This window comes from Chlamydotis macqueenii, chromosome 3, assembly GCF_036417535.1.
Source record: "Chlamydotis macqueenii isolate bChlMac1 chromosome 3, bChlMac1.mat, whole genome shotgun sequence".
In the NCBI taxonomy this organism is placed as follows: Eukaryota; Metazoa; Chordata; class Aves; order Otidiformes; family Otididae; genus Chlamydotis; species Chlamydotis macqueenii.
The window spans coordinates 43,543,812-43,569,573 of record NC_141558.1 but is presented as its reverse complement, the minus strand read 5'-3'; the positions used below and the strand labels follow the sequence as shown (position 1 = coordinate 43,569,573).

The 25,762-nt window shown below is 38.5% G+C and overlaps 1 protein-coding gene across 1 annotated transcript in view; it reads left to right on the top strand.

Annotated features, from left to right (window-relative positions):
• The window catches only part of MMS22L (MMS22 like, DNA repair protein), a 96,264-nt gene that overhangs the window by 36,914 nt on the left and 33,588 nt on the right, over positions 1-25,762 (top strand). The window lies entirely within an intron of this gene.

The window sequence follows — 25,762 nt, the reverse complement described above, 5'->3', positions numbered from 1 at the left end:
CCCGTATGCAAGATCTCTCTTTAACTAGGTTCTTTGTTATTGTCTAGTAGTTTGACTGCAGCTGTCAATAGCTTATACATCCAAAGACAACTGCTTTTCAGGCAGTCTTTTGAAAAAAAGATGAAGCATGAAACTAAGTTTAGTTGATTTATTATTTATTATTTCAGTTCAACTGAATGTATTTACTGGAATAAATTGGAAACTTCAAATATACTTTGACATTTATTTTCTCCATTAGCTAATACATAGCATTTATTGTGCTGTTTTTAGAGATGAACTAGGGAGAAATTTGAGACTGGTGAAAAAGTTGCCAATTCCGTAACTTGGAATTATTTTGAAGCTTTCCAGAACTGGGGGTTTTGTGGTCCTCTTATAACGCAGAGGAGGCCATACAAGTTCATTACAGACTTCTCAGGTCATTGCATACAAGGAACAGGACAGTATTCATACCTTTTCTTACAAAAAGCAGACCTGCTGAAATATTTGAATTACCAGCACGCTCATATACTGATTGGTATGAGACAGATTTAAAGCCTTGTTTTTAACAGTTCTTTATTTCAGTTTGTGTATTTATACATTTGGTTACTGTTACCTGCCTATTTATCCCATCTACAGAGAAGCTGAAGTCCTTAATGTTTATAAAACGCTTTGATCTTCAGGTTGTATGGCACAGGAAAATGTTGTTGATTCTCTCTCCCACTTTGACAGACTCACAGAAAAGAGTCCTCTGTTGCCATACAAATAAAACAACACTAAAACCAGTTTCTTCGTAAGGAAGATTTGGATGACTTCGTGCCAACAAGATGTTAAACTATTATTGGCTTAACCAGGCTGATTAGGCCTGTCTGCAAACTTGGAAAAGGATGAAATGGTTCAATGCCATTCTCTCTCTTGTTTTTAAAAATCCAGGCAGATATAATAAGATAGTAGGCCTTTTATCAATGTATTTTTTCTGTCCACTGCACTCTAATAATTTTGTAGCTCTATGTCAGGGAATTTACAGGTAAGAAGGAAGTGAGATCACTGATTAAAGAGAGAAGCGGCTCCCTCTAGGCTGTTAGGAAATAATAATTTCATGTGCCACTTTCTGCTAACCCCAGATGATGGCTCACAGGAGCATTCTTTATTGCTGATTAAGTAGCATTATGAAAATACTGACTTGGTTGCATTAACTAAATGCCTCAGTATTTAAAGCTTAAAATGTCAAATAGTTTTAGCAGTCCCCTTTATCATATATTGTTGGATTGCTAGAATCTCATTCCAGGTTCTCCAGTTGCTTTTATTTGAGGGTCCTGTAAAAATGGCGTATTTCATTTGCAGAGTGAGGTATAGCCAAAAGCTCTCCTTTAATTATAGCTATTCATGCTGCGATGGTTAAGGGTCTGTCAGCATTTCCATTATAAACCTTTATTTTCAAGAGTTTGTAACATAGCAGTGAAAACTTGCCCTGGGCTAAAACTTGGCATACAAGGTTTTGAAAGGGCACTTTTTTCCTTCTTTTCTTTTTTCTTAAAAGACGTCTGAAAAGAAACTCCCACCTTCACTATTTTTTTCACTACTATGTTTTAAAATAACTCTTTCTAGGTTTTTCATGTGTTTTTCTTGTCTGCTAGAAAAGTACTGGTAGTTTTTGATTGCTTTATTTACCTACGCTTAGGCTGGTTTAAATAATGTTATCATTACGATTATTTTGGTGTCAATATATATAAATAGAACTATGATTTGGCAGGAGAACTCATTTTTATTAGGTTTTGATATGTGGCGACTGGATAATTGGAAACAAGATGCTACTTGCTGGCACTTCCAAGTGTTTGATCTTCATAGTGAGATTCAGTATAAAGTCTAAGCTTGTATTTTTATACAGTCTCCTGTTTAAAAACATATGTAAAATTAACAGTGAACAATCAAGAAACTCCCCAAAATAAAAATGCAAAGCACTTCCTTCATATGTTTACTTGGAGCATTCAGCTTCTAGCTCAGACGTAAGTTTTTCCTTTATTATTTGTTTCTGTTTTTAAGCAGTGTTATAGAATCTTGTGGGGTTTTTTTTCCTTCTTTAATAAAAGGTAAACGTAGGATGCTTGCCTATGTGTGCTTTCATATTTCCAGTCTCAAGCACTACCCATCATCTGAGTGCCTCATGACACAAAAAGAAACCCTAGGTTAATAAAAATACAGGTATTTAATGATTTGACAGAACTCGCTGTAAAGATGGACACAGACTCAAGTCTGCTCAGTGTCTAGAACAGTTCTGACATTGCCATCTGTTATTCTTAAAAGAAGTGCTTGAAACATGTTAATATATCTTTTATTGTAATCAGGTATTGCTCTGACGTAAGCTTTCTCTCATTATCATCATCCTGGCATTTGGGTTTTGTAGTGTATTAGCACTGAGTTACAGGATTATAAAATGCAAGTACATACCTAGGTGAAAATCACTGCTGTAGTCCAAACATCTTTGCCTAGTTTCAGGCAGACTTGCTACTGATTCCTACAGGAGACATGAGAAGTACCACAACCTAATAACATAATAAATGGTAACTTTTATTCTGAAAACAATTTTTGTGTATTTATGCCTGTTTGTACTATTCTGCCAGGGTTGAAGGACATGAAAAGTTATTGAAAATTTCAGTGTGTAAATTTCATAAGCTCTACAGGAATACTAACCAGGTAAACCTGTCTCTAATTAAAAGTTACATTAATAGTTGGGCCATGAACGATGACAGAACTGGATGTTTCTATCCGTTAGTGTGTCTAGCCTTGGGGTTGTGAGAGAAATCATGATAGGAATGGATTATCCAGTATATCTTTGCTATGGAAATGTATAGTCATTTGTGTTTGGGGTTTTTTTTTGTGTGTGTGTTATACTTGCCATGAAAACAGCCTGTGGGAAGGTTTCAGAGACCAATGGAAGCCTCTGTCCCCATCTGTTACTGTGTAAGTCAGCAGATAAACTCAGGAAGAGAATAGAAAGGTCCTCCCTTCTTTCCTTCCCCCTCAGGGGTTTTAGTGATAGTCTTTGTAAAATGTATTTTCTGATGTTGGACTTCTGAAGTATCCAGAAGAGTTTGGAAGAGCGTGAGTCTTCTCTTACCCATCCCATCCCCGGAGTATATTTAGAGCTACCAGCTGTGATGTCCACAGAGGGCAACTCTGTGACTAAACCACTGAACTGAGAGTCAGAAGTCAGTCTTAGTTTGGCACTAAGATCCCCCCACCTTAATGAATGACCATTAGAAAGTAATTAAAAGTTGCTATGAACTTTGTTTACCTGTGTGGAAAAAGGAAGTAAGTTCTTTGGTTTTGACTTCACAAAATAGATCTTATGGTTGGGGAGCAAGCGTGCCTTGCTGCACTAACTTGACCTATGGTTTAAAGTGTTTTAGCTTTTTTTTTTTTTGAAGTTCAGTTATTCCATTAATAAAACTGAGGTTTGAATGAGTGTAAAGAAAATTAGTTTCTTAATGCTTTAGAGCATGTGAAGCAAGCACTGCTTTAGAATATAGCTGCATTTTGAGAGGTTTGCTGTGCCTAAATCCTCAAAAGTAATCAGCTACTGTCTTCTGTGGGAATACTCTGTTTTCTTAGCTACAGTTGTTCCCTTAAAGTGTGGCTCTGGTAATTAAAACTGAATTTATTTTCTCTTCTACTTTGTGTGGGATTTGAGATTATTATTTTTTTTTTTTTTTAGTCTAAGGGAGTTTTTACCTTTGTCCCTTGTATTCTGATTTTCAAAGATGACTAGCTAAAACCAATGTGTGTTTTGATTGTTTTCTGCTCTGAAAGTGTTGTTATACAAAGAAATCAAATGAGATACAGTGTGCACTGGAGCTGTGTACCTAACACTTTGCTTATAGAAAGTTCCTGTGTATGTCTAGCATTGGTTCAGGTTTGCAAGAATATTCACTTCCACTTCTCACTGTCTCTTTTCTTGAATCAGTAGGTGGCCACATGAGAGCTGGCTACTTGATTAAAATCAATTTCACGTTGGTGTTTTAAGATGTAATAGAGAGCCTTAGAAGAAGGGCAAGAAAGCTGGCAAAAGGGCTGGAAGGCATGTCTTGTGAGGAGTGGCTAAGGACTTTGGGTTTGTCTAGTTTGGAGAAAAGGAGGCTGTGGGGTGACCTCATAGCTCTCTACAGCTTCCTGGGGAGGAGAAATGGAGAGGGGGGTGCTATGCTCTTCTCCCTGGTATCCAGTGATAGGGTGTGTGAGAGGGGTTCAAAGCTGCACAAGGGGAACACTGGACATTAGGAAGCATTTCTTTACTGAGAGGGTGATTGAGCACTGGAACAGGCTTCCTAGAGGGGTGGTCGATGCCCCAAGCCTCTTAGTGTTTAAGAGGTATTTGGACAATGCCCTTAATTTGCTTTAGCTTTTGTTCAGCCCTGAATTGGTCAGGCCATTGGACTAGATGATCATCATAGGTCCCTTCCAACTGAAATGCTCTATATTGTATTCTAGAGTCACCTTAAGAACAAATTGAAACAACAAAAGCTGTCAAAGGACCTTCTGATTGTTGATGCCCAGTCTTGGTAGACACCTAAAGCTAAAGAAGCTCAGGTCTAGTACTCAGACATCAATCATGAAGATGTACTGCTCTGTCCCCTGAGCTACAGATTTGTACACTTTTATGTGTTTCATCCATTGTATCCATTTTATCTACCAAAAATTAATCCACATAAGCTTTCTGTGGCCTACCTGACAGCAGTACAAGACTTACTGTTGTGAAAAAAAAGAGAGTAAAGTCATATCCAGGTGTACTGAGAACCTGCTGCTTGGGACCCTGCAGTTGTTTAGAGAAATATGTGCTCCCTGAAGGACATAAAGTACAGATTTATTTTCTGATGGAAGTGTCTCACTTTTGAAACTATTTTTCCACAAATTAAGTTTCTTCTCAGTTTTCCTTCTTTTATTCTTCTCAAGAGATGTTTCTTTTCATTTGGAGTATTTTTTTATTGTGGACGTTAAACAAAGAAATACTTTTGCCAATAAAACCATTATGTGCAAGTAGCCTTCTAATCTCTTAATTTTGATTGTTTCTTCGTTACCTTACAAGATATATATTTCTTTTCTCTTTAGGATATCTCTTGTCAGATTTAAGGCTTATTTAAAATGAAAAGAAAGCTGGAGCAATTTTCTTTATTCCATTTCTGTCTCCTAAGGCCTATTTCCCCCTGGTGAGCTCATAGCAACAGGGGGGTTTAAGGGAATTCAGCTTTCTGCAAATTAATGTCTCACATCATGAAAATTCAGGACTTTTTTTTTTTTCTATATCTTGAAAAAGTAATACAGTGAGTGCGAGTATTATTTCTTGCCAGCGGGTGGAAGATGAATGATTTTGTCACAGTTTTACTGCTTGATGAGCAGTGTCCTGAGGGTCAGGCTTAAGTCTGTGTCACTATGCTGCTCATTACTCTTGAACTAAATAAGGGCTGATTGGATCTAAATTGCCTAGCACATGGGCCGCAGATGAGCTCAGTGAGTAGGGGATGACCTGCTATTCAGGCTGGGAGTAACCCCGGTGTGCAAATGCTGCATTAGAACACCGTGGGAGAATGAGAGGCTACCGACCGCTGCCAGCAAAAGAAATCGAAATGTAAAAACTCTTTGATGCTGCAATGTTAGAATTTGAAATGTAGGAAGTGACAGGTTGATGGTACTTATCAGCTTTGGCTGGATTAGAGAACAGTGTCATCTTGCTTATATAATGACAGAAGAATGAAGCTAGCTCCCAACTGCTTTGCAGTGCAGAGCTGCTGCTGTCAGAGTCAATGCTGCCTCCTACTGACAGTCTGCATAGAAGGATGGAGAAAGCAGATGGGTAGCTGGCTTGGTATGACATTCTCTGGCTCTGTAGCATACCAAAGTGCATTCTGTGCCTCTGCCCATCCTATTCCCTTATGTTTCTGGGCTCTTCTCTTAGCAGAGAGTCACGAACCTGATGGATAAAATAGTAAGTATATTCTGGGACAAGAGCAAGCCTCTGTCATCTTCAAGAACTGTTAGATGAGCCATCTACATGCACTGAACTATACATGTGTATGTGTGTCTGCCTCACACAAAATATTACCCTTTGTACTCTTCTCTCCATTGCTAGCCCCAGTGAAAGGAGGTGATCTCTGAAGAGGAGAATTAATTTGTGCTTGCGTGGTTTAAAGAAAGTTGACCTTTAAAGAGGAGAAAAAAAATCTGAACGAACTCAAAGGAAAATCCGTATGCTAACTGAACACAGGAATATACTTGTCTTAGTGGAGGAAAAGGAAAAGCAAGCAAAGCACCTGCCAGGTGCTGAACACAACACAGATCGTAGGAATTTGTGCAGTTCTGGAAGATTCAGTTGATTGGTTCAGTAGAAGCAGCTTTTTGGTTTTGTTCCCCCCACCTCCATCACTGGTGCTTTGGAAACTGAGTAATAGCTACAATGATGATAAATAGCCACTTGCTTCATTTTTTCCACACTTGTTCCAGCTGTTACTGACAGCTGTAAACTACCAGTGTCAGCTTCTCTTACTACTAACTTATGGGACTGCCTCATCAGCAAAAGCAATTTGGTGCTGTCATGAAACCAGTGACTAAATGAAGAGAAGGGATGAATCTAAATACATTCTGTGTTTTCTTTTTACTATTTTCTATTTTTCTGTTTTCTGGGTATATACCATTTGATTCTTCTTCCCCCGGGATGCCTTTGCTCGTGATGAAATTTCTTCTGGGACATAAAACAGCTTCCAGTTTACTTGTTTCTGAGTATTGTAACACATAAGGAAGAGAAAAGAAAACAGCAGCCTTAGAAGCACAAACAGTTTTACTGTAAAATGGTGTGAGACTAATAGGAATGAGAGAAAGAATGTAATTAATGTGAGGCCTCAGTGTTATTCATATTATGTTAGTATTAACAGTGTTTAATGGCATCACTTCAGCTCACTGAAAATGAGGAACTGTTTAGCACAACTAGTTGTACCAGATGAAAATGAGTTACAGAGTTTGTCTGAGTTTGTATGCGGACAGAAATTATAGGGTATTGCTATGTGTTCCAATGGAGAGCAGAACCAGAATTTAAAACTGCATTGGTATGTAGAGAAAACTGATTGTCAGCAAGAGGAAATACAGTGAAGGCCAAGTACTGCAATTAGGAAGTAGAAATGCTAATTCAACATATGCAATGCTTAGCATGGCAACTATACGGTCAGAGTGTGGGGAGGTAGTATGTACTATGAGGTGAGAGAAACAAAAATCCCCATCAAGGGCTGGCTGAAGCGACCTTTGTGTCCATCCTGCCCTTCCTTGTAGACTTTGCCGCCTGCTCAGCACGGATGGCTGCAGGATGCATTATTTTGTCCCTTCACCAGCACAGTTTCTGCCTCACAGAGGGAGGGAAACGAAATGACGAACGGTAGTTCAAGTGGATTCTCTTGTATCTTAGAAAGGGAGTGGAGGGGGTGAGCGTGGTACTTATGTTTTGACCTCTGTTTTCATGGATTTTTGAGAAGCTGCTTATTTTGTCTTCAGCTGTAGTTCTGTATGTCATTTTACAGAACATTTATGAATAAACTGAAAAGTGGAGAGAGTCACTGAAGTTAATGATCAAAGTAGGAAGTTTGTAGAAGATTGATGGAACTGATTTGAGGTAGGAAAGGTTGCAGGGAGATATACTAGAAGATATCCAGTATGTAAAAGGGTGTTGCAAAGAAGACAAGTTGTCTGTTGTTCTCCATGCCAGTGAAGAAGGAATTGGCTTAATTTGGGGTAGTAGTTGTTTAGAGTGGTTGCAATGTCAACTCTCTGGCAGGGTGCAAGAGAGAGTTGTGGAATCAAATTTAATTTTTTACTTTTTAAACAGTGCATTAAACAAACATTTGCTGGAGGGTAGTCCTTGTAATCTTGAAACACTACCCAGCCCTTCACTTATGTTTCTGTGATTTGATATTAAGGAGTGCTCGATGCAGCTGGTGATTGATTAGTAAGGATGCTTCCTAAACAGTATTCTGTGCTTTTCCTCACAGAACAAAAACTCAGTGAAATGAGAAAGTAAAGAAACCACACCTGAAATTGTAATCTGTCATAACATTTAATGTTGGAAGTCTGCCATTCATTTTGATTTGTAATATCTGCAGTCTTTTTAATTTCCCCTTTCTATTGAGGAAAAAAGTTGAACCTGTTTAATGCCTCTATATCCTACTAGTTATTGGAATTTCTGGGGTGGGAGTGTGAGGGTGGCTCCTACTGTGTGCACAGCACAGCAGCTCTGCTGAAGAGAGCAGTGGATTTTCGGTGGTTTTGTGTTCAAGTCTTGAAATCTGTCTATAAAACTACTTTGCAAATGCTTTTTTAGACATTTTCTAAAGAAAGCTAATTGATACAGGGCATGTATGTGTGTGTTATGTTTTATTTGGCTTGGAGCAAGTCCCAAGTGCCATTGATTGCTCGTGCCTAAATGCTCCAGATGTCTTTTCAATGGTACTAAACCAGGGACAGTAAAACTGTGCCTGATGTAAAATGAGTCTGAAATAGTAGGCCACCCTATTCCTCCGAAAAACAAAATGGAAAGAGTAGAGCATATTCTGCAACGTGTACATCATGCAGCATCTTACCTTCTTGTGGAGATCCCTTCCTGATGTTGTTACTGGGAGGAGCAAGTAGAGAAAGGTAAAAGCACTTTGTCGTTTACTTAGTTCTCTGATAGGCTGAAGTCTATTCTCTCCTTTTTCACAAACAGAAGACCCTGTTTATCTTTAATTGGGGTTAATTAAAGCCTTAGGGCAATGCTGAGACCCTGCCAATGGCTGGAAGGTACAGACATAATCAAGGATGCAGCCCCTCGCTGTAGGGAACAGGGAGGTAACCATGGGCTTGTCACAGGCTCTGATAATACAGCTGTGCTAATTCTTTCTGAAAATACATGAGTGAACTTTTTTTTTGTCAAATAGTTCTATTCCTTTATTTCTGGCTGTTATCAAAGAGTGGTATGAAGTCTCTGGCTTAATGTGTGCGCTCACGAATCCACGTTCAGAAGCAGAACCCTTCTGGTTCTGTATATGGTAATGCAGGGACTACACAGGCGGCCACGGCAGCCATTGTGCACGCAGCAGGAGCACTTGCTGCAGCCAGGGATGTGATGTGTGTCCTCTTTTATTGAGGGGCAGGAGAAGGGAGGAACAGGCAAGTACATCTGTGCTTGCCAGGACAGCGGGGTTTTCTTTTACTCCTTTTTGCGGTCTTGTTTTCCTGTTACAAAAAGTCAGTCCTGAGAATAAAAGCAAGTATTTTTATTGGCATTCTTTGTTTTCCTGGACAGGAATATATTGATTAGATATTGGCGATGTGCGTTTGAAAATACTTCAGTAAGTGTTCCAGATATCTGCCTAAAATGTTTTAAAGCTGCTAAATATTTACTCCCGGGGAATCCCTCTGCTTCACACCACACCTGTATATTCGAGGTTATTCTACAATGGCCTGACTTGGGGAGGCGATGCTGTATGTGTACGTGCGTTCAGTGTGTTACATTTACATGGAGTTTTGTATTAGGTGCAAAGATGACATCAGGAAGTAAAGCGCTGTGATCATCTGTTAAATAATAATTAACTATAGCACAGCCGTGATTATCCAAATGTCATAGGGAAAGTGAATATATTCAGGCAATCAAGGGATTTTACAATGTAATTATTAGACATTGGGGAGACATGACCCTGTTTAGGGTAACAGGGAGCTATGGTTAATTGATGTGAGGATAATCAAACTTTTACTGTTTTATTATTCTGGGACCCTAGGCTTTGCAGGAAAATGTGTGGACGTGATTAGAAAAAAAGCAACCCCAAACATACGAAAATATAAGCCTAAAAGTGAATCTTGAGGTTAATGCTTGCATTACCTTGCTGTACTGAATTACTGCTATGATTATAAGTGTTGAGAAATCATTTATATTGTCTGTAAATCATCCCCATTTTACATCACAGTGAAAATTCAATACATCTTGATTCTGAGTGTTTTGTAAAGGTAGCTATTTTCCTAAGACATCAAAAATGACTATTTTTTTCCAAGTCAAACTCAAAAATCGAAGGTGTTTTTTTCCTGCAGCCAAGAAATCTTTGTTTTCTTTCTCAAAAGAAAACCTTTGATATGTGTACAGTCTGAGCCTTACGACAGAAAATACAGTTGATGCAGTCTGCCTTGAGCTTCATTGTCTTCTCCAAGTTTAGAACATGAGGACATAAAACAGAATTTCATTTCATTAGAGTTCATTATGAAAGAGCTTCCACTGTGATACGGAACCTCTGGAACATCTAATAATCTTCAAATCTTCCAGAGGGCAGGTTGAGTTAAGTACAGCGTTGTTGCTCTCTCTTACTGAAAGTTTTTCTCTTGCTCTTTTTTCCTTCTCTCTCTCTGTCTCCCCCCCTCTCCACCCTCTTCCTTGAAACAGAGTAATTTCTGAAAACTCTTCAGCAATCCTATCTCCATGTAAATTAATACTGTAAATTGTACTGCCAGTGAGGGTGGAGGGAGTAGTAAGAATGGGTGGGGGGAGAGAAGAATTAAAATAATTCCAATAAATGGTTTAATTTATGCCTCAGCAGTTAAGCATGCTCGTGGTTAACAGAAATACCCTTCAGCTACACAGGATTTGGGAGGGTTGGAGGGCACTCATTTGCACATAAATAGCCATTAACTGATAAATTCCCAGAGGTCTCCTGTTGCATGTTAGTGGTTCTGACCTACTTAGCTAGCTTAAATTTGTTTTACAGAATTATTATAATTCCATCCTTGGTACTTAAACTTTGTGATTAATGCATGCCTCACAATACAATTAAAGTATAATTACACAGTTTTACAGTTTGCTATCATGGTGTTATTATTATTACAAAGAGCTGGATTTTGCAAATATTAGAAGAATTAGGGTTCTGATACCCATCACTTTGCTGTTATTAAGTGATTATGTTAAATGGGACCCCTTTATGTCTGAAGAATGAAGTGGAGAGAGGAGAGTCATTAACTAACACATCAGATGGTTTCTAAGTGATTGAGGAAGAGGTGTGTAGTGGGTTTTTTTACACATCTGTAGACGATAGGTGCAAATATCTTTTGTTCATCTTTGCCAGCTGCCTGTGACATGCTCTAGCACATCTGTGCTTTAATGCTCAAAAAAAGTTCCGTAATAAACATCTCATCTCTGTAATCTGTTAAAAATCATTTGCATGTGTGAAACATCTGATTTTATTATACTTAATTGAAGCTATTTATTACAGAAACAGGGTTTTTTTGTACCCTTATTTTAAAAACATTAACGGCCAGAAGCAGAGGTCCAATAGATCTGTGTAACTGTGTAGTGTAGGTTAGGATGTGCGTGCAAAGATGGTACAGATCTTCCCTTGTGCTCTTTAAACTCAGAGCACTTCTCTATCTTGTGTATATGAATATATTGTATATTTGTACTGGCTGCAAAGAACAAACACTGCTTTTTTTTTTTTTCTCTTTCTCTCTAGTTGTAAAGGTTACCTGCCCCCCCCTTTTTTCTGGCCAAACGTAGTTCTGTGGCTACTGCTCATTCTTTAAGGAGTGACCCAAGAATCAGTAACAGTACTTGTACGTGACCCAAAACACAATATTGTACTGCATAGTTCTTCTTGTATCCTTTTTTTTTTTCCCAATGTAGCTGCACCAGAAAACTTAAATCTTTAACAATTAATACAATTAGCAAATCGAAGGACTGAAAAATATTTTTAATAGTATTTCCCTATTCCAATGTAAATTACAAATCTAATCTTCCTTTCTTTATCTGTGAATGTGTTATATTGCAGACTTCATTGGTGGGAAATGAAGTGGTTGACACATTTTCTGAATTACACTTTCTGCTCTTCTAAAGCTCTTAAGGTTACACTATAAAATGTTTTAGCTGTAATTGCACGGTGGAAACTCCAAATGGTGTACAGAAATCAAATATTGCACCCTCAAGTCTTATTTGATCCAGTGTCTGAGATTTCATTTTTGCTTACTTTAAAAAGACCTGTTGCTTTTGTGTTTTTTCTGTTTGGTTGTTTGTTTTGTTTTGGTTTTTTTGTTTTGTTTTGTTTTTTAAGTTGTGCTATTCATGTCTTTAACGGTGACAATATTTCTTCTTTTTAATTGCAGAGAACACAAAAAGTAAAAGGCAAAGCAAATAGAAATCTTTTTCTTAGAATGACTCCTTTCACATCTGTAATTTTAGTCTGTATTTATGCTACCACAATGATAGAATCTCTGCTTTTGCTATTATCATTTGCTGTCATTGAGCTCAGAAAACATTGGTCATTATTACTGATGCATGGAAGCACGCAAGCAGGTAGCCAGTAATTATGCTTGGAAGAATTTACTATATTTCAGTGCTTCCTATTTGAATATTCGTGAATCGGTTTCATTTCCAGTCTTTAAAAAAAATACTGCGTTGAAGTGATTTAAATCATTTTCATGTGGCACAGCAAAAATGCAAAGACACATTACCAGAAAGAAATGGTCAGCAATAAGAGCTGCTTTGCAAAGTTGGCTTGCAACAACTACCACACTATGTGGAGAAAACAGTTATCCTGTAATAATAAGACTAATGAATTCAGAAATCCATTGATTGAACTGGCTCTGGGTAGATTATGTGCAGGCTTGCTTCAAGGAGAGGAATTTATGAAATGTTTGCCGCATCCAGCAAGCACTGCTGCTATAATACAGCTGCCTCCTCAGTGGTTTGCTTTGATCCTGTGGAATGAAAGGACAGGAGGATCAGCTCAGGTCTAAATGAGATTACAGCTGGTTCGGCAGCTTATCTGGTCTAATGCCAACTAGTGTGGCTTTGCACGTCCTAAGGGGTTTACAACAGAAACTGTTTATTGAGTATCATCGGTTTACTCAACACAAGCAGGCTAATCCTTCCCAGCCTCAGCATGTTGTAGGATTGTGCATGAGCCAAACCAAAAGCTGGTGTAGCCAGGGCCTCCAGAGCCCTTTGTCTCGCTTCATATTGATTTTTTTTTGTTTTTTTTTTTTACCTGTATTAAAGACAGTAAAAAATAAAACCAATAACCAACCCTATTGTGAGCAAAAGGTTAATCTGACCTAAAAATCTTACAAAAGCATCTTTTAACCCTAGAAGGCATGGCAGCCTTTCTCTGACTTTTCACTCTGGGGATTTTCTAGTTTAAGATCTTGAAGAGCAAAATAGGACAAACAGCTTAAACATTTAACTCTGTGTGTCTTCCAAGGTCTTTCAATTCTTTCAGCAGCTGCATAGAAAACTTTAGACAGTTATTTCTGACATTATTAACATCGTGTCATCTGTCTGTGATAGGTGATGCTGTGTAGTGAGGACATGACATGCTGAACGTAGGCAGAGTAGCAGGAGCTGGTAGGTGTCCCAAGACTCCTGCTGATTTTTCACTGTAGTAGTTTTTATGTAAAAGCATCAGAAAGTGCATTTATTAGCTGCTTTCTCAAAAAAAACCAAACAGAAAACTAGGTGAGTGGAGTGCATCTTCAGGAATTCAAAAAAGTACCAATCGGGGCCATAAAAGCAGAATGTTTTAAAAAATAATGTGCTGCAAGTATTTAAACAACGTCTTTCTGTTTTGATGTGAAATACAATGGAATATTAGGTAGAATAATATTTTATTGAGCATGTTTTCTGTCTGAGGTGAGCCTTTTTTGGAAGGCATTGCAGCATGTGTCAGATTATTATAAATCAAATGTTTTTTATAATATAGAGAGAGAATAAATTAAACTCTAGGAAGCCTTGTAGAGTAGTAGCAATACGTTTGCACTGAAAAGAAACACCGTAAGTGATTGAATCAGTATTGTTGGAGTTATGTAGGAGGTGATTAGATACCTGTATTTGTATACTGTGCATCTTATTGGGAGTAATTAAATCAGTTCTGCTGTGATGCAGGGAAGAGAATTGGATGACACACCTACCTGTCATCGACTGCATGTGGCAGACTTAAGCTAGGAACTGTTTTGAAGACTGTTGAATACTGCCTAAAAGAGAAGGCAGCAGTAACTTGAAGAACTATGAATGACTGTGTTCTGTTTCCTTCACCTAATTGGGAGGAATTTGTGTTTTAAGTTATATGTAAGCAAAGAGGTTACCATGGAGGCATTCTGAGTGTTGTGTGGGGAAATTGGTAAAAATTATGTTTAGGATTAACGTGAACTTTACTAATACTTAAGCCTAATGGACAAGATGCGTACAAGTTTAAAATGTAATATTTATCCATTTACTTGTATTTTATCAAATCTGGTCTTAAAGCAATAGATTACTCACATGTAGTATTACATTTTTAGCGCATTTGGAGATAAAAATCTATTGTTGGTGGTTGCTTAAAGTCTCTTTGTTCAATCATTTGAACAGTGCAAATCAAAGCATTTTGTCAGACTGAGAAGTTTTGCCTGGATAATGCTTCCCACACATGCAGGTCACCAAATAAATTATGTGCACAGTTTTACAGCATAGCTAGTGCTGGAAGTTAAATGGATGCCCAGTGGTAGAACTCGTAAAACATTTTCCTGTTAACACGACCAGGCAGAATTGGCATTGTTGATGGTAGCTTTGATCTAATAAACTATCAGTTCTAACAGTGGTTTTTACTGTTTTTCAGAGGGGATGATGATAAAAGTTTAGCAAGCCTACCATTCTTCCTGGATGACAGAAAATTAGCTTTACTGTCTGTATTACCAAATGTTGGGAACGTTAGTAGGGGATGCTTTGTACCCAAGGTAATCTCCTTCACTAAAAAGATGTATTACACAAACAGCATCCTTTAACGCAACAGATACTCCATAAAGAACAGAATTGGTTTTTCAGGAAGGAAATAAAATACTTTGTTTTGGATTTTGAAAACAAGTTACTTCATTATCTAGAGTACAAGTTTCTCTGCCTTCCAAAATGTTTTCTCTCTTAGAGAGAAAAATATTCCTAAACCACGTACAGTATATGACTCCCAGCAGGTTGCTAGAGAGTATCCATGTGCATATAGTTTTTGATTTTCTGCAAAGGCAGAAAGAGGAGCTGGAGCAAGAGAGTTTCATTTTAAAAGAAAAGCTTTATTTGAGCTACAGTTCCTCTGTCTGCTACAGTCTTGTTTTAAATTGAGAAATGCAGACAACTTCAAGTACTTTCTCAGGCCTCTTACCTGAAAAATAAGAATGACATGATAATAACAAAGTGTTACATGTGTAATGGTAAGATAGGTGTGTTACTGGAAATTATATTCAGAATATCTGAAGAGCTAACTGTAAGTAGTAGTTCTTCTAGTTTGTTTATTTTCAGTATTAGGGGTTTATATTTTGATACTGTTCCTTTACCTCCCCTCAGGACTTTGTGTAGTTATCCTCAGAGTCCATTTCACATCTCCTGATCAGATCAGGAAATTTCAACTGAGATAACACCAATTGAACATCTGAATTTCTACAGCTCAAATAGCTATTTTATTTGTTTCTGTCTGTCATCTTGGTACTTGAGTCTGGGTAAGCTGTGCTAGATGAAGGAAAACATTTGAGAGATGTGATGAAGTTGACCTCAGTGAATTTGTTTCAAGCAATTTGGCAAACTTTTTTTTTTTTTTCATAGCATGACTAAGAAGAATTTTAATGATCTTCTCATGACCATAAACGTACTATCACATCTCTCAAATTGTAAGCTTTTCCAGAGTGATCTGTATGCTTTTGATCTGTTTGAATGAAGCACTGTGAGCTTAAATAGAGATCCAATTTAGTACAGTATATGGGTGTCTGTTCCACAGTCATCAGCACTGGGAGTCCATTAAACTACTGGGCTCTGAATTGTAAGAAAGTATCTATTTCAGGTTAATCTATTAAACTTCAAATTTTTTTAGATATTTTTACTGTGTGGAAAACTATTTTTTAAAAAGTGTAAAGAATAGCTTACAGACTATATGAATCTGTCCCATCATTATAATTCTGTCAGTTGGTGTTATCCTGGTCTCGGAGTCCTACGGAAGAGCTAAATGCAGGATTTTGGAAATGATTGTACTTAAAAATGGGTTTCAGTACTAGCCTTTCAGAACCAGTTGTTTGGTATTCCAGTCACACTTTTTTGCCAACAAAAGACAGTAAGGAATGGGTAAAAAAGTTTTAGCTTGTAAAATTTCAGAAAACTTTTTGTATCAGTTTAGATCATTGTTTAGCTATAGACAGCTGCACTTTGTTGCCCTCCTGGTGTTCTAGAAGAACGTGTTTCAAGTAAATTACTTTGTAAGCAGCATATTGGGTTCCTAGTACAAGAAAAACATTGAAATACTGATGCAAGTCCAGCAGAGGATCACTGGTATGATCAGGGGTCTGGAGCACATGTTCCATGAGGGGAGGCAGAGAAAATTGAGTTTGCACATCCTTAAGAAAATACGACTTGGGTGGGAGGTGGCAAGGAGAAGGCATTTTATTTTGTACAGATAGGTAAGCTGGATAGATAAGATGGAATCGGACCCTTCGCAGAGATGTATAGTGGTTGGAAGCAATGGACTGAGATTGCGATGAAGGAAATTTTTATTAGATGTAAGGGTAAATTTTTTTGCAAGATAGTCAAACATTGGAACAAATTTCTAAGTTAGGCTGTAAAATTTCCCTCACTAGGGTTATTCAAGGCTGGCATTGCTTAAAGCAGGGGTTGGACCAGATAATGACCTCTAGAGGTCCCTTCCAATTTAGATTTTTCTAAGACTCTAGCTCTTAAAAAAAAAAACAACAAAGAAAACCACACAAAACAAACAATGCCCCCCTGCCAAAAAAGAAAAAAAAAAAAACCAATCAAACTGAAATCTTATTTAACACACAGCTTCTAGAAGATGACAAATTTTAAAATTTTTGCTCTAGCAGAAGAGTTCTCTTGAAGATATCCATTTAGTATCCGCAGTTTGTCTATGTATTAGGAACATGACTGAAATCACAAGCTCTTATTTTTTCATTTCAGCATTTTTACTTCATTTCAGTTTCTCAGATAAATTAGCATTCTGATTCTATCTATAAATGATATTCACATATGATTCATTTTATAATGATGTGGAAGGTTTCCATATACCTTCACTAGGGATTTGAGCCAGCAGCATTGCTGTGCCCCAAAGGCCAATAGTCTCCTGGGTTGTATTAGCCAGAGCATTGCCAGCAGGTGGAGGGAGGTGATCCTTTCCCTCTGCTCAGCACTGGTGAGGCCACACTGTGTCCAGTTCTGGGCTCCCCAGTACGAGAAGAAACATGGACATACTGAAAAGAGTCCAGTGAAGGGCTACAAAGATGATTAAGACACTGGAGCATTTATCCCTTGAGGAAAGGCTGAGAGACCTGGAGCAGACAAGGCTGAAGAGGATCTTATCAATGTGTAGAAATATCTGAAGGAAGGGTGCAAAAAGGACAGAGCCAGACTCTTTTCACTGGTGCCTAGTGATGGAACCAGAGGCAGTGGGCACAAACTGAAACACAGGAGGTTCTGTCTGAAGATCAGGAAACACTTTTTTTCCACTGTGAGGGTGATCAAGCCCTGGCACACGTTGTCCAGAGAGGTTGTGGAGTCTCCATCCTTGGAGATACTCAAAAGCCCTCTGGACATGGTCCTGGGCAACCAGCTCTCAGTGTCCCTGCTTGAGCAGAGAGGTTGGACAAGATGACCTCCAGAGGTCCCTTCCAACCTCAACCATTCTGTGATTCTTTGGTTTCTCAGTAGGCATGGAGAACTTGAATTTTGTACACAACAGTATATATTCAAGGCAGGACTGTTGCATATCATACCAGGATATTGTTTGATGTGTGACATCTTTTTAGAATTTTGAAAGCAAAGAGCTCACTCGGAAGGCCTTGATGGGGTTGAGTAGTGATCTTGCTTTTGAGTATTTTGAAGGAAGGTGGTCTTCAACAGGAAGCAAATGGTGGTAAGTAAGCTTATTTACTGTGACCCTCGAGTCTCTGGTTTTAATTCCATCCTACTCTGAGGGCAAGAAGGAAGAGCTGTCATGTAAAGTGGTTAAAAATTATATTGTGTGCCAGCAGTGATTTGCTGTTTCCCGCTAAAAAACATAGCAGTTAATAGTGTCTGTTCCCTATATGACAGATACTAGCATTTGTGTTCCAAATAAGCTACAAACTTGAATTAAGATCATCTGAAGTGATCTAGACTTCCTCTTCTTTCAAATTTAAAATACTTTCAAAACAAGATTTAGTCTCATATTTTTTTAAAAAAAGAAATTATGTGTCTATAATTTAAAGTTACAGAAGTGTAATTATGATTTCTCAGTAGTTTTCTAACATATATTTTATATAGAAGATGACCACTGCTTAAAACAAACAAATGAACAAAACCCTCAAAACCAAAGGGTGAAGTGTCTTGCAGTTAGGGCTGATCAAAGAGCTCCCAATGACTCCTGCAAGCCCCTTCCCCATCAATGGTGGATTTTGTTTTGTTTTTAAACTCTCATCGTGTGAGGGGATGTGCCTGCAGGACCCTACGCTCACGACTAAATGTCTGCCTCTGGTAAAGAACATATTTCAATGTGATGAATGTACTTTGAATCCTGTGGTGGGGAAGGCTTAGCTTTTATGGGTCAGGTTTTGTGGCTCAAAGCTCTCTAGCAGATCTCAGAGGACCCTTGGAAAACAGTGCTGTAGAGGCTGACGCACATTGATGGTTCTGAAATTTTGCATGCAGTGCAGGAATTTTGAGGGGGAATTTCATCTTATTTTGATGAAAGCCAGTTGTAATCTCAGTCTGTTACAAAGATTGTTATTCAAAATAAAGCTTTTAAGAACTGAAATGGACCTATTTTCAGTTCTGTGAAATTGCAATGATTTAGAAATAGTAAGTTTGGTTTAGATTTTTTTTTTTCTGTGTGTATGTGAACTAAAAAAGCGGAAAACAACAGCTTAGGATAGTATCATTTTCAAATGCAGCCTGTCCCATTTTTTTTCCTTTATTTTTCTCTATTTGTTCTTTAGGATTAAAAAATTCTGAATCTGACCTATGCTGAAAAGCTGCTTAGGAAAACTAAATATCTTTTTAAGTGTTTACTTTTTGTATGTTGTTTCTTGAAAGAACTGAGCACTGACTTAGCTGTTCAAAGCAACAAGACAACTCCCGGTGCCTTGAACAGTGCAGAATGTAGCACAGGGTGCTTGGCTGAGATCGTGGATGGCTGAGCCCTGCTGCTGAAGTGAGTACCTAGACTGACTCTGCTGGGATTTGAGGGTTTGGGACAGCTGAGGGTCACTTTGTGTGTGTGTCTGTGTGTGTGTGTGTTTCAGTTTATACTTTGCATTAAAGACACGAAGAAAACTGCCATCTTGGCATTTGCCTGCGTAGTACAGGGGAGAAGCTAATTTGGCTGAATATCAGTGAAGGTAATGAAGGAAAATTGAAATTGGGCTCAAATTAGCTGTGTTTTTTCCCAAGACTGTTCCACAAGCTGAAACGTGAACTAGTTGCACTGAATTAACACCGGTGGCATTGCTTTTGCTGCTCTTGCAACCTTATCTTGGTTAAATGTAGTTAGGAAAAGAAAACAGCTCCCTGGCACAACTTTGCTATGGCTGAAGCGGATGGAGTTATTGCCTCCCAGCAGACCTAGCCAAAGCAGGCTAGAGCTTTGTTACTTGCATTTAAATTATGGTCATAAAAACTTTGTCTTTTTGGTGATGTAGTTTAAACCCTTTGAGAAGGGTTAAGGAGCAAGTGCTAACTCATGTTCTACAGCTCTGAATGTTTGGCTTTTCTGTACCTTTATGTTTTAGAGTTGTGTGTCTGTTCTTGTTAATATCTTTACTTTGTCTTTGAGTACAGTAAAGACGTTGGGGATTTCTTGTTCTCCCTGTATATTTTAAAAGTATTACTGAGCACACACAACATGCTGTCCCAGTGAACACAGGGTTCTCTATTACTGTGCTTAGCTATAGAGAGGATTATATTAAACTCTGTAACCTTGCTGAAGCCCCTTCGTACATTGCTGCTATATTGATAATCTTCACATGATTCAACTGCAGTTGAAAACCTTTTATTCACAGCATTAACGCTTTCCATCCCAGTGAAAATTAGAACCTTTGATATCAGGAGATGAGCTCTTTGATGTACAGATGATTTTTTTTTTTTTAATTTATTTTTTTAATTAGTGTGGTCCTGCAGATGTTGCTTTGGACATTTCTTCACCTGGGCATATACAGGGAATACTCATCAAGCCTAACCATTCAAAAATGGATAAAACAATTTATCAATGAATGAATTGGTGGTTAACTAAGGGACTGTTATGCAGTTTGCTTACAAAATAGTGAATGCCTAAGGAAAGTATTTGTGTTCTAAAATAAACCCACAGTAATATTTTAGAGTAATTAAGGAAAACATTTCCTAGTGTTCCACATCTAAAAATAAACAATATTACCTACATATCAGTAGATTAAAGGAGCAATGTAAGATGCATTGACATTTTGTATCTGTGATGAATGCAGGATCTGTTAATGAACAACTTTCCTCTAAAATGTAAATGCATAGGAAATCATTGGAACCTATTGCCCCATCTTCAATATTGCAAATTGTAGAATCACAATTTTAGTGACACTTGCTTTGCCTCCCTTTAAAGTAAAAGGAATCTAGTCAGTAAAGAAGAATTTCAAGCTTGATTTTGTTTTTCTTTGTCCGTGATTTTGTTTTATGCTACTTCTTTTCCAAATACTTGCTGTTTCTTGTAACTTAATAGTGAGTGTTTCAGGTAGACTGTTGGCCTACTTCTCCATATATTTAAGACTTTCATCAAACAACTAGTGGAAAATTCTTCCAAGTGTTTATATGACAGCTTTCACTTGCATCTCAATATTATGGCATCTCTTTTTGGCCTTGATCATTGCAAGTCTTGCTGCATCCACAGTTGTCTGGGAGTCAGAAGGACAGGACAGGCTGATCATAACATGTTCCAGGTCTCTCTTCTGCCATATAGTGCATGGGGGAAAGGTCACTGCAGGAAGAATGTGATGAAAGAAGAAGATATATAATAGAGGAGGGAGAGCTGGCTGTGCTTGGAGGTCACTTCATTTGCGGTGGGTTTGTTTTTTTTTTTTTTTTTTTTTCTTTGAGTTGAACTTCTCATCAGTTGCTGTCTGTCCACTTCCCTTTTTGAAGGATTTACACATCTCTTCCTGCAACTCCCTGAGTTTTGAAATAGCCTTTTTTATCCTCTTGTCTCTGCCAAGTCTGGTGCTATCCTGGGAACTTTTACTGCTCTCCAGTAAAGGACAGGAATGTTCAGGCTAGTACTGCTTTGGCCTTTGTGCAACTTTTGCCTTCCAGGAGAAAAAAAGTAAAGGAGTATGTGTGAATTATACCCACATTTCGAGGCTTCTTTATCAGTACTATGTGCTACTTCCTTCTAAAAGTCCAGAACATGAACTCCCAAAGAATTAATGTATTTAATGTTTCAAGGGATGGCTGTGTTTAGACATGCTGCAGTTGACAAACTAATAGTTTCAAAACTTTGAAGTGGATTAGGTCATGGTCATTTTTTCCAATTTTAGTGATTCCCTGACTGGCAAAATAGATCAAGCAATGAGAGGTAACTTTACTGATTATATATCCTAACATAACGTATTATTGTTTCCCTATTGCTGTGGAAAAGACAACTGTCTTAAAACCAGAGACTTTAAGTTTGCTTTTTTTCTGTGCTACGTGCTGTTTGTAATGTTACGTTTAAATCTAAAGAATTTAATGAAGAATGCAGATCTACCAAATTCCTTTTATTAGTTTCAGACAATGTTTCTTGAATTGTATTTCTCTAATGAAGTAGCTGCCAAGCCATGTATTGCAGCATCTGTTGTTTAAAAAAATAATAATAATAATGTTAGGAACATTGACTTAAAATTTAAATAGTGTATGATTTCCATTTTCCATATTATAGGGTGAGTTGCATTAGTAGTTTGGGGAGTTCTTTTGTTTATTTTTTTTAATATAACAAACTTGGAAAGCTATATAAAGAGTGCTGGGTTTGATTTGCTTTTTATTTTACGTCAAAATGTAATCAAATGCTTTTAATGATGCAGTTGGTAGACTTCTAGAAGTTACATAAAACAAACAAACAAAAAATCCCCAGAAATAGTAAAAAAATAAAATTGCTTGTGAGAATATTAAAGAATCATAAGAGCTAGATTCCCTAGCTCTTGCTAGTATAATTATTTAATTACCGACAACTTGCGTCGTATGTACTAATGCAGAGTCCAGTAATCTGAGAAAATATTGCTGCTGCTGTACTTGCATTATGACATTTAAAAGGCTCTGTCACATTTACCTCACTCTTTCCTGTGTTTTAGTGAATATCCCAAGTAATGTCTGAGAATTTAAACTTGGCTTTAGTCTTCAAATCACTAAAAGGAAAAAAGTAGTGGTTTAAAGTGGTTAACTGTTCTTAAAATATTTGTATCTTCAAATAGCTTTATGTAATTTCCTGAATAGGTTTAATAGTGACTAAGGATCATTTAGTTTAAGGTATTTTCTGCGAAGGTGACCCTGAGCTAAATTGCAATGTGTGATTTGAATGCCCATGGGCTGCCCTTCATTGGTTTGATTGGGGGAGATCATCTGGATTTCTAATAGACTTTAATTACTCTGCTTATATAAATTGTCACATTAGAAGCTTCTTAACTGTTGAGTCTGTTCTGTCGATGATCCACTAACAATAGGAATATACTAGGCTCTTCCGCTGAGATTTGAAGATTTATACCATCAATGAAAGAATTGGAATGGCTCTGTTTAAACCTACTGTATCTTCAATAAGCAAACAGTATGTGATCTGCTTCTCAGGCAGCGATTGATGTGTGGTAAATTGAAAGGATCTGTAGCCTTTTTTTATTTTGTTAATAAGCATTTTTTCAATTAAGAGAACATAATGCAAAATACGTTTCAGGAGGTTTAGGGGCGATGTTTTCCCATTGTGTGTGTGGAAAAAAATAGAAAACAGTATGGTTAGGATTTTGGGGTGGAGGAACGTGGAGTATCTTTTTAGCAATGATTAGCTAAGATTTTACAGAGAAGCTGTCCTAGTTGAAATGTTGCCCTAATGTCTGTGTGTGCCTCTTACAGCCTAAGCTAGATGCCCTGATATTTTAATTTGTCTCTCTCTATATATCTATCTCCACACATGCATGCATAAACAAAACCTTTAAGTTACAATGTGAAGCACCTCAGTCCTAGAGTGTTACGATGACTTAGGCCTCTCTTGACCTTTTACTCCTGAGCACTAGGGCCATCTACCTGCCTGCCAGCTTTGTTCAGATGAGCTAGGAGGATACCAGAACTCTCAGAGTCTGTAGGGGTCTTCTAAGATACAATGGTCTGATGGCCTGGAGTACTAAGTCCAGCTGAGCAGCAACTTGTTTTGCACAGGCAGCATGTGTGTCTTATAAAACAAACTGCTCTTGCCTCCAATGTGGAACTTTGTCTGCTGTGAGCCTACAGAAAATACAAAGTGAAGGATTTAATCCAGTGTTTGTCTGGTGGGCCCAGACACATCTGAGTCAATGTTATGAAGAACGGTAATCTGTGTGCTTGGAACCGTTGTAGAGTCGCACCGCTGAAGATGTGTGCTTACACACGTTTGTTTTGGGTGAGTTCTTTGTTTTGTTTTTTGTTTGCTTTTTTGTTTTTAAATAAAAGAAAACAGATAGTCTGAACAGTGAAGCGTCTGTTACCTAGTGGTTAGGATGTAATGCAGGGAGGTAAGAGTGTCATGGGCTCCAGTCCTTATTCTGGGTTTTCACACTTTTTTCCTGTGACTGACTTAATGTAAAACTCTCAGTCCAAGAGCAGAGCCTGATCCCAAAACCAGTCTATCAAAACTAGACCTAGGTGCTCTCCACTCTGAGGCTGTGGCTCATTAGTTTATATATATAGATATATATAGATATATAAAAAGTGTAATCCAGGTTTTAAAATCAGAGTGGCTACTGCCACACCCTGTGCAGCCTGCTTTTCTTGTTGCGCGTTAGTCATGATCAGATTTCTGGGCCCCAGTAGACAGAGATTGTGGGTTAGATGCTCAGCTCAAGGCATTTGTGTAGCTGAATTAGAGGCACCTAGGGAACTTCCCAGTCAAAAGAGGGTGATCTGACTAAGTGAGCAGTTTGGTAATTATGGTTCGGGAGTCTGAGATCTGTTTGTGCCCTGCTTTTTAACCATTACATCCTTTTATCCCTTTGAGTCTCATCCAACATCTAAGACCTGTTACTTCATGTGTGCACTTCACATTGTTGTGCCTGATGAAGGCATGTTGTAACAGTGATGTGTATGATGTTGTGCAAGTCTATGCTATAAAAAAAACTTAAGCATAAATGGACGAATTAAAGCATTTGATAAATATCCCAGATGTTACAGTTCTGAAAAGAGTATCCCTCTTCCCTTGTTACCTTTCCCTGCCTCATCACATTCATCAGTGATCATTATACACACATAACTAGACATATTATTCAGACATCATTTTTGCAGTAAACACTTAAGCATGCAGTTTATTGTGGATTATGGTATTGGGTTTGTGTGGCAAGGTTTTGGTAGCAGAGGGACTACAGGGGTGGCATCTGTGAAAAGCTGCTGGAAGCTTCCCTCATGTCTGATAAGAGCTCATGCCAGCTGGCCCCAAGACAGATCCATCACTGGCCAAGGCCAAGCCCATCAGCGACAGTGCTCTCGGATAACATATTTAAGAAGGGGAAAAATACTACTGTGAAAAACAGCAGTGGAGAGAGGAGTGAGATGTGAGAGAAACAACTCTGCAGACACCAAGGTCAGTGAGGGAAGAGGAGGAGGTGCTCCAGACCAGATATTCCCCTGCAGCCCATGGTGCAGTGCATGGTGAAGCAGGTTGTCCCCCTGCAGCCCATGGAGGAGCAGAGATCCACCTGCAGCCCATGGAGGACCCCACACTGTAGCAGGTGGATGCCTGAAGGAGGCTGTGGCCCAGTGAGAGGCCCATGCTGGAGCAGGCTCCTCGCAGGACCTGTGGCCTCATGGAGAGAAGTGTCCACGCTAGGGTAGGTTTGCTGGCAGGACTTGTGAGCCCATCAGGGACCCACACTGGAGCAGTCTGTTCCTGAGGGATGGCACCCCGTGGAAGGGACCCACGCTGGGGCAGTTCATTAAGAACTGCAGCCTGTGGGAAGGGCTCGTGTTGGAGAAGTTCATGGAGGACTGTCTCCTGTGGGAGGGATCCCATGCTGCAGCAGGAGAAGAGTGTGAGGACTCCTCACCCTGTGGAGGAATGAGCGGCAGAAACAATGTGTGATGAACTGACCAGAGCCCCCATTTCCCGTCCCCCTATACCACTGAGGGGAGGAGGTAGAGAAATTGGGAGTGAAGTTAAGCCCAGTAAGAAAGGAGGAGTGGGGGAGCTGGTTTGTAAGATTTGGGTTTATTTCTCATCATTCTACTCTGATTTGATTGATAATAAATTTAATTAATTTCTCCCCAAGTAGAGTCTTTTTTTTGCCTGGGATGGTAGTTGGTGAATGATCTCCTCCTGTCCGTATCTCTACCCACGATCCTTTTGTTGTATTTTCTCTCCCCTGTCCAGCTGAGGAGGAGGAGTGATAGAGCAATTTTGGTGAGCACCTGATGCCTAGCCGGGGTGAACCCACCACAATTATTGAAGCAGATTAAACTGAAGAAAGAGCACTGAAACATTATTTAATAAATAGTGATTTGATGGGGGCATGTTAAGGCTCAGTTTGTACAGTGAGCAGTAGAGCTCTGTGGTGTTGGTGATGCTATCATTGTGGCTTC